At 44.9% G+C, this 12,082-nt stretch overlaps 1 pseudogene; it reads right to left on the bottom strand.

Annotated features, from left to right (window-relative positions):
• Window positions 1-5,043: 5,043 nt before the first annotated feature.
• LOC127058570 (targeting protein for Xklp2-like) lies at window positions 5,044-6,050 on the bottom strand (annotated as a pseudogene).
• Window positions 6,051-12,082: the final 6,032 nt, after the last annotated feature.

Raw genomic sequence — 12,082 nt, forward strand, 5'->3', positions numbered from 1 at the left:
CGTATTGGTGCTAGCACATATGAATATTCAGGAGGGTGTCAATTAATTAGCAGTCAGAGGAATCTCATTATGATGTTCAAACCCCTTTTAGTGCTAAGCAGAATGAAAGGGGCATTTGCCAATGTGCTGGATTAGTGAATATTTTATTGTGCACTCATTTAACTTCATTATCATAGCACTTACACTACTCTCTGATTTTATTAATTAAATTGCTCATTAATTTGTCCAGAAAGAGGGATAAAAGTTTTATGATACCGTAGCACTTGTGTAGACGTCTTGAAAAGCAAACTTCTGCACTGCCCTGCTACCCTGTAGGGAAGTAATTTGCCACGGTTAGGGAGGAATTTATCAACACAGTACTTGAGTCTACTTACCTAGCGCTACGTTTCATAAATACTCCTTTGCACGTGAGAAAGGGAGTTCACTTCCTGGGAAGTGTATTTCATTTGCACGCTACTTTGCAGCTATGCAGTAGATACATGTCCGTTTTCTGTAACCGAAGAGGCAGAGTACAATACAGCAAGTCAGTGTTGCTACACAAGTAAAAAGGCATTACTGTGAATTTGAAGTAGATTGGCTACAGTTTCTTCTTTTTTCTTGAAGTCTTTTTATAACACCGGGGAGGCAGCTTGTCTCCCGCTCTCTAGCCGATTAACCCGTTAATCTCTGTACAAAGTAGACCAAGAAAAATTCTATCTTGTTTTCCAAAGTTTCTGGACAAAATAAAACCAGATGTTTCTGGAGGACGTGAAGACTGAATGTTATTTATTTTTTATTTAAAGACAAGACAAAGGGACTCTTGATCTGGCAGTTTAGCTAGTGGAATACAGCGTTTTATCAAGTTGTATCATATAAAATAATAATAATAAAAAACTATTGCTGATCAAAAGATACAGACACCAATCTCAGGTTTGCAAGATTGCACTCAGTCTTTAATTAGGAAACACTTTGAAGTTCGTAATTTTTCCAAGATCATTGTATTAAGAGCAGCTATTTTTTAAATGTCCGTGGGATATTGTGCTTTGCAAAAAACAAACAAAAATCCCTTAGAAATATTAATATTAAATATTCATCGGATTTAAATTCAATAGCCGGATCATCCGACAGACATAGAGGCACAGAAAGCTATAGATAATCAGCCCCTATGCATCTTCACACAAGAGAGAACGAACCAATGTCATTAGACACTCCAGAGAGGAAAGGAACCCAGTGGAGATATGTTTAAAAAGTCACCTTCATTTCAACATCCAGCACGGAATTTGCCCAAAAAGGTTAGAAAGACAAATATTAAATCTGCCTTCACAAAGGGAGCTGCTAAATAGATCCTAAATTAATATGCATGTAAAATTAATTAGCTGTATTTCGTGACATCAAAATAAGTACCTGGGAAACAAGAACACCTTCTGGGCATTTGGAACCATATGCTGAATTATGGTTAATTGACTAATTACATAAATTAGGCATTAATTTTACAACACATCAAGTATAAAAGATATCTCACTTAATTGTGCATAAATTACAAGGTTAAAGGGGGAGGCGTTGACAATAGAAAATGTCTCACCTCTGGCCCTTTGAAAGATTGAGCAGGACTAATCTGATGTCCTTTTGGTGACCACTTGTATCTCAAGAGGGAAGTACCCAGGAGTAGCCGAGTGAAACTGGCTAGAGATGCTGTGGGTGCCCAGATTTTGCCATTGACTCCGGGCAATCATTAATGCGAGAAGAAAAAAAAAGCTAGCTCATTAAAATCAATTACACATCTAAGATTGATTAGCTGTTGTCAGAAAAAACATCTCTGTAAACCTGCCCCTGGTTTTTTTTTTTAATACCAGGAATATCTGCACCTGCTTGAACAGACTACTCACATATCTGCCTCCCAAATGAGCAGTGTTTTGTATTTTTTTTCTTATTTTGCAGTATTTCATGTATATGCTTTTGGTAAAGAGGAGCTTTGGACATTGGTCAACCATATATATTTCTGCACACACACCCCCGCCATGCACACACACTGCCTCTGTTTCCAAGTCACAGATAAAACAATTGAAGTAATTGCTCTGTAACTGGAAACTCTTGAAATAAAATCCTAGTCTGCTTTTTTAGAAGGTGATCACGTGAGGCTTTTATTTACTTATTTTCAATTTAAAGGTATTGAAAATTACAAAGAGAACAAACCTTCAGTACAGCCCATATAGCTGCATGGTTCACAATAAAATATTTCATAATACAATCTATTGTGCTAATACAGTGTTGTGCTATTGGAATGGGGGGACCTTCATTTTCAATGCTCCATGTCAGAGCTGCTGTTTTCTGGCTTGATCCCATTTTCTTTTTTTCCCCAAAGAAAAGACTTTTAAATCTTACCCCCTTTCCCAAAAAATAAGCCAAATTCACCAACCAACACATGGAGCTTGGTCCTGCTTTCCTGGGAGCTGGCAAGGTTTTGGTCTTTGGTTTCAGTGGCAGCAGGATCAAGGTTTAAAATTAAAACCTCGATTATTATTTGTTGTTATTTATTATATTATTTAGCTTGTAATAGCACAGGGTAGTAACATGTGCTAGGCACATTGCACATTCAGAGACAGACCCAGTCCTTGACCTGACAAGTTTACAATGTAAGACAATTTATGAAAATACAAATATTTTATTTTCTGGAAAATACATTTCCAATAGTAACAGAAGGACAAAGGTCAGTAATCTCTATGGAATGTCACCAGCTGATTGCTGTTTTGCTGGCTTATGGATATCCTGGAACATGCAAATATTTTACCTGGGGTAGGGGCATGTGTTAAAAATACAGGTAGAGTTTTAAGCTAACTGGAATAATAATTTTTGTTTGAAAGGATAGATTGGGTGAATTCAAACTGGCAAGGAAGCTCTAAGGACTGAAACCCAGCTCATGAAAATAAGGAATGGAAAGCTTGTCCTAGTGCGTTTGGAAGGGAATGGAATCTTATTGATATAGTCTGTGTGTGGGGTGGAGAGAGGGAGAGACATGAACTGAACATCACAGCAGAAAGGAAGTAGTTAATACTACTCTTCCCCCTTTATTCAGGCAAATCTGGTGAAATCATTGGCAGGACTGCCTGAGTAAAGAGCAAGTAAAAAATAGTTACTGGGCCCCCTTGTTCGAACCTTTACAGGACACCTAAGCAAAGATGTCAGAATATTCTACCTTCAGGAATAATTTCTAATGATTGAAGACTTCAGAAAGAAGGTCTTTTTCCTATCTCTCCCATTAGGCCAGACTCTGTACCACAGCACTATCAGAACAAACAGAGCCTTCCTCTAAAGTTCACAAGATCCTTTTCCCGGTCTGTGGATAAACGCTTGAGACAAGGAGCCCTGGCTGCATTACTTACAATATATCTTGACTGCTGATGGGATAGAAAACGGATGAAAATCTGCCACATGGCGATCTTTTTATTGAGACAAAATGTTCATTTTGATGTAGCTGTTTTGTGCAGTTGCCAGATGCTGAAAATCCTTGAGGGAGATGTTGACAAGTGGATAATTGTCAGCAGAACTAAAACAGACACTTTGTTTACAGTTGAGCATGATTAATTGAGAGTAAATAAAACAGCAGCCCTGTTCATAAACTCGCTCAGCATCTCCAGTTCAAAAGAGGCAGTGCTCTCTAGAAAGGAACGGACTGAACTCCTCACCATTTTCAAGGAAAGGATCATACAGAGGGGTCACTAACTTAGCAAGATAATTAAAACGCTCAGTGCAGGCCACAAGCCTCTAGCTTTTAAAGGCATGTGGCTTGCTGCTTGCTTCTCTCTGTCTGGCTCATCTGCTGTGTTTCTGGATTCTGGTTTACAGGGTTAGAGCACAAGGAGGAGAATTAGAAACGAATTTAGGATTAAAGGATTTGCAGCGAATGCTGGAAAGTGCCGAGCAATTTAGAGAAAATGAAAACCCACCAGTGACCTGAAATAATAATAGTAAAATAAGAGATAATTGGGCAATAACCTCTCCCTCCAATGCAACTTTATGATGCCACAGAGGATCACATCCAGTAATAAAGTATAGCACCTGATGATCAGTTAATATTTTATATTCTCAACAGTTTTTAATGTAAAACAACATATATGTTTCTAGTAGTTCATACATATCCTGTGTACCAATATATATTTATGCAGAAATGCACAGAAGGTGGCATATATGACCTGAGTGAGTTTTAAGCTGTTTGTGCATCTTAGGCCAGGGGTTCTGGGGAGATGAAAGGCAGGGAAGTAGCAATATTCTCCCAAGCTCTTAAAATCTCACAATATTATAAACTCTTGCCTTTCTTGTGCTTTGATCAGCCGTGAAATAGTTTAAATGTCAACATTGTTAATTATCATTATGCTTCAGAGTTAACACAACATACTCATACCTGTAGTTTCAAGATATCTGTAGACAAAAGAATGGCCAAACTAGGTCAGACCAATGGGTCATCTAGCCTAATATCTTGTCTTCTGGCAGTGGCCAGTGCCAGGCACTTCAGAGGGAATAACTAGAACAGGCAATCATCAAGTGATCCATCCCCTGTAGTCCATACCCAGCTTGTGGCAGTCATAGGTTAGGGATATCCAGAGCATGGAGATGACTCCTATATAGATCCACATCTTTGTGCCTATCAACACTGAAATTTGTCCGAGAAGTTCGGAGACTTGGGCATGATCAGAGGCTGGTCACTTGGCTTCATCTCCAGACCGTGGTAATTGTGAACTGGGTTTGCCTTGCCTTCTTGTCTCAGCCTGGCAAGTTCTTCCTTCTCCTGCTCTGCCTCCTGCTGTCTGCCCTCTTCTCAAAGCTTCTCTTTTAAAGTTTCCAGCTCAGTTGCTTTTTGAACTTTTGATGCTCTTTAGCTCTCTGTTGCCAGCTCAAAGCTTTTGGGAACTTTTTAGCTTGCTATCCTACTTTGGTACAAAAGGCTCAACGACATTTGGATTAGCTTTGAAACATGCTGCCTCTTTCTGTCATTTCAGGTCTTCTTTGATCGTTGCTGCCAATTCTGCAATGTGGTAGCTCCCCATTCATCTGTCTGCAGGTTGTCCTCTATGGTCCATCCTCTATAATCTTTGGACTAAGCTCCTGAGCTTTGAATTTGTATGGTTGGAGCTTCTCTATTTCCTCTGTCTCCAACTCAGCTGCATTTTTGCAAGTTACAGGTCCCAAGCATTGTTTTGTTTGAAGCAGTGGAGTTTTGGGCTGCGTAAGCCTGGTCCTCAGTGGCTTTACTGGAATTGGACTTTCATCAGTCCTCCTGCTCCTCAAATGGTAATGAGAGGGAGTGCATTTCTGGAAGTTTTCAATCTGCTGAGCAAGGAGAACATACTGTGATGTAGTTTCTTCAAACTTCCTTTTGTTGCCAGAGGAGAGATTGAAAGGTTGACTGTGGGCTTCTTCACCACTCATGGCGGAGTTGAAGGGTACTTTCTCAGCGTTGCTATGAAATCCAGCTCCTTGTGTCCATTCCCAGGTTGGCTTTAATCCTCTCATCTGAGAAATGGCTTTGTTACCTGACCAGTCGTTTTCTTCACAGGTGGTCCTGTGCCAGCAGTAGCTGCTTCCAGGGCCTCTTCATTCTTTTTTTGTCTCCTGCTGCAATTGCTTCATCTTTTCCAGTTCCCGATCCTCCAGATTCTTTAACTTGCCAGAAAGATTTTTCCTTTTCAGAATTGTTGGCATGATAGGCATGATCAGCTTGCCTTTGGGTATGGCTGGGGAGAGTTCAGTGCTCTGGAGTGATCTCTGTTCATCAATACTTCAGTAAATTTCTCTCTACTGCTAGGTTTCAAAGTAGCAGCCGTGTTAGTCTGTATCCACAAAAAGAACAGTACTTGTGGCACCTTAGAGACTAACAAATTTATTTAAGTATAAGCACTTCATCGGACTGCTAGAGCAAACAGGACCCAAGCCCCAAGCAGGACTCTGATGATATATATTTTCTGTTTTTTGGTGGGTGGATCATCTTCCTTTTTGGTGGAGGTGACCATATATCTCTCTGCTTTTACTCTGGCCCGACGTTTGCATTGCTGGGTGTTCTTCTGCAGGAAGGACATTCTCTGAACTGGCTTTCAGATCAAACCATGAATCTACACTCTGCATGTTATTGTCATTCAGAGTCCTGAAGCTGATGTCAGTCGTTTTTGCACCATAGGAGTTGGAAGATGGTGGATGAGACATTTTCACTGCAGTCTTGACCCCAGAAGTCTGTCACATGTAACACCACAAATCCAGTTTAGATTAATACCACCACTGCCATAGACCTGATCCTTATATAGTGGAATTATGATATGCTCTATCTTATTGTCTATCCCTTTCCTAATGGCAGGGGCGGCTGTAGGCATTTTGCCGCCCCAAGCACGTCAGGCAGGCTGCCTTTGGTGGCTTGCCTGCGAGAGGTCCAGCGAAGCCGCAGGACCACCAGACTCTCTGCAGGCACACCTGTGGGAGGTCCGCCGAAGGCGCAGGACCAGCGGACCCTCCGCAGGCAAGCCACCGAGGGCAGTCTGCCTGCCGCCCTCATGGTGCCGGCAGAACGCCCCCTGCGGCTTGCCGCCCCAAGCACGTGCTTGGCGTGCTGAGGCATGGAGCCGCCCCTGCCTAATGGTACCTAATGTTAATTTTTTTGGCTGCCACTGCACACTAAATGGATGTTTTTAGAGAGCTATTCACAATAACTCCAAGATCTCTTTTATGAGTGGTAACAGCTAATTTAGACCCCATCATTCTAGTTGTATAGCTGAGATTGTTTTCCAGTATTCATTACTTTGCATTTATCAAAATTGAATTTCATTTGCCATTTACTTGCCCCGTTACCCAGTTTTGCAAGATCCCTTTGTAACTCTTCATAATCTCATTTGGACTTAACTATCTTGAGTAGTTTTATATCATCTGCAAATTTTGCCACCTTGTTGTTTACCACTTTTCCCCGATCATATATGAATATGTTGAACAGCACTGGTCCAGTACAGATCCCTGGTGGAAACAACTGTTTATTTCTCTCCATTCTGAAAACTGACCATTTATTTCTATCCTTTGTTTCCTATCTTTTAACCAGTTGCTGGTCCATGAGAGGACCTTCTCTCTTATCCCATGACAGTTTACTTTGCTTAAGAGCTTTTGGTGAGGCACCTTGTCAAAGGCTTTCTGAAAGACTTGGGTGGAAATCACAGTGTTACTTAACCTACAAAAAGTAATCTTAGTAACCATAATGGCTAGCAACTTAACTCTTTATTTTAAAGAGATGCTTACTTTCTGGAGTAGATGATGGCCACCTGCCAGGGATAAAAAACACAGCTGGTTTACAAAGCCACTGTGAGTTGGCCAAATTCCACTGCTGCCTACGGCCAAATCCTGTTAGCCTTTCTCACAGGGGGAGTGCTACTGAGGGTAGAGTGGCTACTCCTCTGAGTAAAATAAGCAAAAACTGTCTCCTTCAGTGGTGTTACAATGATTAAGACTGAAGGTCAAGTGAATTTAAACAACCTAGAAGTTCAGTTTTCTATGGCTGCACTGGCAGAGGGTGTTGTATGTTCATCCTATGGAAAGATAAAACAAATGGAAAGGGGGGGCATGTAATGGGGTTCACTCACCACTCAGGCACCTTCTGCTGGTTGTCATGGGAATTAGCTCTGCGTGTTAGTGCGCCCTCTTCCAGTGGTGCGTCACTGCTGTCACACCTGCTCCAGGACCCACATCTCTCCAAGGACTGTGGCATCCTCTTCAGTGACACAGCCCTCTGCCTGTGCCACACACTGCACTCCCCCCTTCTAGGGGACCTGCCATCCACTGTTCATCCACTTCCCTTAGTGCAGGGGTCTCAAACTCCCGGCCTATGGGCCATCTGCAGCCCATGAGCCTCCCCAATGTGGCCCGCGGGCCTCCAGCAGTTTTGGGGCTGGGTCTCTCCCTTGGCCCCACCTGCTGCCCCTGGGCACTCCCCCCTCAGGTGCCCCAGCAGCGCAGCAGAGCTGAGCGGCATCTGCTTGCTCACTCCAGTGGCTGCCAACCCCTCCCTGTGGCCCAGCGGTGGGGCTGTGCCTCCATGTGCTGCCTCCACCCCAAGCACCCCTGCAGCCAATGGGATGCTGTGGGGGCAGTGCCTGGGGGCAGAAGGGTGTGGAGGCCCTTTGGCTCACCCTGCCTTGGAGCCCCAGGTAAGCACCACACCCCCAACCCCCTTCCAGAGCCTGCACCCCCCCTCTCCCCACATACCCTCTCCCACCCCCAAACTCCCTCCCAGAGCCTGTACCCAGTATCCACACCCCCTCCCACCCACAAACTCCCTCTCAGAGTCTGCACCCCCTCCCCACACATCCCCTAGCCCCCAAACTCCAGCCCAGAGCCTGCACCCCCTTCCCACCGGCCCCCTACCAACTCCAAACTCCAGCCCAGAGCCTGCAGCCCAGACCTCCTCTCCCACCCAAACTCCCTCCCAGAGCCCAACTTTCTGCATTCAGGCTCCCTCTCAGAGCCTTAGGCAGGTGAGGGGCAGAGTTCTTGGGGGCTGGGTTCTAGGTGGCGTGAGTGACATTGGCCCACCGGGAGGATTTGAGGACTGGCACTGGCCCTAAGGTAAATTGAGTTTGAGACCCCTGCCTCAGTGGCTACTGCAGCTTTTTGTCTGGCCACTTCCTTGTGGCCCTCACATCCTCTTTGCCCTTGCCTCTGGACCTCAGCCTGCAAACCCCAGCAGCCAGGCAGGAGCTGTCTCATGCCCCAGGTCCCTGCAAGCAGCACGGCTCTATCCAGGGTGCTGACAGTTCTCTCAGCCTCCAGAGACACAGTCCTTCATCCCTAGGCTCCCAGCATAAAACTGCCTTCATCTGCCCTGCAGCTCCCTTTTTATGTGGGGCTGCTTGGCTGCTCTCTTCAGCCCTTCTCTGACTGGCTGCCTCTGGTGCAGCCTCCCTAAGACTGCTTTTAACCTCTTTTCTGCCAGTGAGCGGCAGCTGCCCCATCCCAGGGCATTTACTGAGCATTTTTGAATATGTCATTGACCGAGTATTAGGCCTGGTCTACAATACGGTTTTAGCAGCGTTAAACTGATTTAACACTGCACCCGTCCCCACAACGAGGCCCTTTATATCGATATAAAGGGCTCTTTAAACCGGTTTCTGTACTCCTCCCCGACGAGAGGAGTAGCGCTAAAATCGGTATTACCATATCGGATTAGGGTTAGTGTGGCCGCAAATCGACGGTATTGGCCTCTGGGCGGTATCCCACAGTGCACCACTGTGACTGCTCTGGACAGCAATCTGAACTCGGATGCAGTGGCCAGGTAGACAGGAAAAGCTCCGTGAACTTTTGAATTTCATTTCCTGTTTGCCCAGCGTGGAGCTCTGATCAGCACGGGTGGCGATGCAGTCCCAGATCCAAAAAGAGCTCCAGCATGGACCGTGCGGGAGATACTGGATCTGACCGCTGTATGGGGAGACAAATCTATTCTATCAAAGCTCCGTTACAGAAGACAAAATGCCAAAGCACCTGAAAAAAATCTCCAGGCTATGATACAGAGTCCACAGCACAATGCTGCGTGACAAGCGTAACGGAAAGCCAAAGAATCAAATGGACGCTCATGGAGGGAGGGAGGGAGGGGGTACTGAGGACTCCAGCTATCCCATAGTCCCCAGCAGTCTCCGAAAAGTATTTGCATTCTTGGCTGAGCTCCCAATGCCTGTAGGGTCAAACACATTGTCCGGCATGGTTCAGGGTATAGCTTGTTAATTTACCTCCCCACCTCCCCGAAAGAAAAGGGAAAAAAATAGTTTCTTGACTTTTTTCAATGTCACCCTATGTCTACTGCATGCTGCTGGTAGACGCGATGCTGTGGCAGTGAACAGAAGCATCCTCTCCCCTCCCCTCCCCAGTGGCAGACGGTACAATATGACTGCTATCTGTCATCATCATCAGCCCGTGAGTGCTCCTGGCTGGCCTCAGGTGAGGTCGGCTGGGGGCGCCTCAGTAAAAATAGGAATGACTCCCGGTCATTCCCAGTAAATGGTACAGAACGGCTGGTAACCATCTTCATCATAGCAACTAGGGGCTGAGCTCCATCAGCCCCCTCCCTTTCATGTGTAAAGAAAAGATTCTGTACTGCCTGGACTATCATAGCAGTGGGATGCTGGGCTCCTCTCTCCCACACCGTTTAATGTCCTACCTGGACTATCATAGCAGCTGGAGGCTGCCTCCCCCTCATTTTATCTCACTAACAAGTCAGTGTTTTCTTATTCCTGCATTCTTTATTACTTCATCACACAAATGGGGGGACACTGCAACGGTAGCCCAGGAGGGTTGGGGGAGCAGGGAAGCAACAGGTGGGGTTGTTGCAGGTACACCCCCTAAAATGGCACGTAGCTCATCATTTCTGCGGGATCTGACACGGAGCGGCTGTGCTCTCTGGTTCTCTGATACACTGGTTCTCTAGTACACTTGCACCATATTCTAGTCAGGACTGACTCTATTTTTAGATACCATAAAGGAGGGATGGACTCGGGGAGTCATTCCCATTTTTGTCTTTGTGCCCCCGGCTGACCTCAGCCAGGGGCACCCATGACAGCAGCAGACGGTACAGAACGACTGATAACTGTCATCTCATCGCCAATTTACAATGGCATGGCAAACGGTACAGAACAACTGATAACCATCTCTGCTATCTTGCAAAGGCAAATGAATGCTGCTGTGTAGTGCTGCAGTACCACGTCTGTTAGCAACATCCAGTAGACATACGGTGACAGTAAAAAAAAAAAAAAAAAAAAAAAAAAATGCTGAACGGGCTGCATGGTTGCTGTGCTATGGCATCTGCCAGGGCAATCCAAGGAAAAAGGGCGTGAAATGATTGTCTGCCGTTGCTTTCACGGAGGAAGGAATGAGTGATGACATTTACCCAGAATCACCCGCGACACTGTTTTTGCACCATCATGCATTGAGGTCTCAACCCAGAATTCCAATGGGCGGGGGAGACTGCAGGAACTATTGGATAGCTACCCACAGTGCAACGCCTCAGAAATCGATGCTAGCCTTGGACCATGGATGCACACCACCGAATTAATGTGCTTAGTGTGGCCGTGTGCACTCGAATTTATACAATCTGTTTTACAAAACCGGTTTATGTAAAATTGGAATAATCCCATAGTGTAGACATACCCTTAGAGAGACAAAGTGGGTGAGGTAATATCTTTTATTGTACCAACTTCTGTTGGTGAGAGAGACAAGCTTTCAACCTAAAGAAGAGCTGTGTGTAAGCGCAAAAGCAGAAACAGCCACTATAAAAGAAAGAGAGGGAGACTAAACTGGAGTTTCTTAGTAGTTTCCATGGTGAGATTTTTCCCCTCCCATCAATGATGTTTATATATCAGACAATAAATTCTCTCTTTCAGCCTAGGATGGTCAGACATAACCTTATTGGCCAGAGGGTGTCCTGGGACTACTATAGTTTTACACTACTACCCTCCTAACTGGTTAATAATTTGTCATCATAAACTACTAACAGGCTAGCTATCAGTGAAATTATTCTGTCAAAGCCAATTAGATTGTGCTTTGCTCTTTTGCCTTTCCCCCAGATAAAAAACCATGATGACTTCTTTACTCCCTCCCTGATTCCTTCCCCTTCCTCCACATTCATTTTTCACTCATATTTCTGCCCTTCCCCATTTGTAATTTGCCTTCACTGCCTCCTCTAAAACATACTTTAGTGTAAGCTGCAGCACTTGTTTGTCTGCACAACTCAGAAGTGCCCCAGGATGCTCTCCAAAGTCTGCAGTACTTCAAAGGAGGTAATGTGGGCTCATAGCAACCAGAACACAGAATCCTGGGGTGCTTTAAGCCCCAAAGGTACCAACTGGCCTGGATGCAAAATGAAAAGATCCTTTCAAAGAGCAGATCTGGCCTTTTCTTCTGAATCAGAGTGGTGGGCATTTGGGGGTCAAAGCAGCATCCCATGATCCTCAGTGTAGGTTTGTAGCTCTTTATAGAAGTCACAGCAGCCATGTGGAGAACCTTTGAGTAAGTCAGAGCCTCACAGGAGCTTAGGATCTTTCCTACAGACAGAGAGAAAATAAAGCATTATGTATCCCATCGCTGGTAACAT

Source organism: Gopherus flavomarginatus, chromosome 9 (genome assembly GCF_025201925.1).
Source record: "Gopherus flavomarginatus isolate rGopFla2 chromosome 9, rGopFla2.mat.asm, whole genome shotgun sequence".
In the NCBI taxonomy this organism is placed as follows: Eukaryota; Metazoa; Chordata; order Testudines; family Testudinidae; genus Gopherus; species Gopherus flavomarginatus.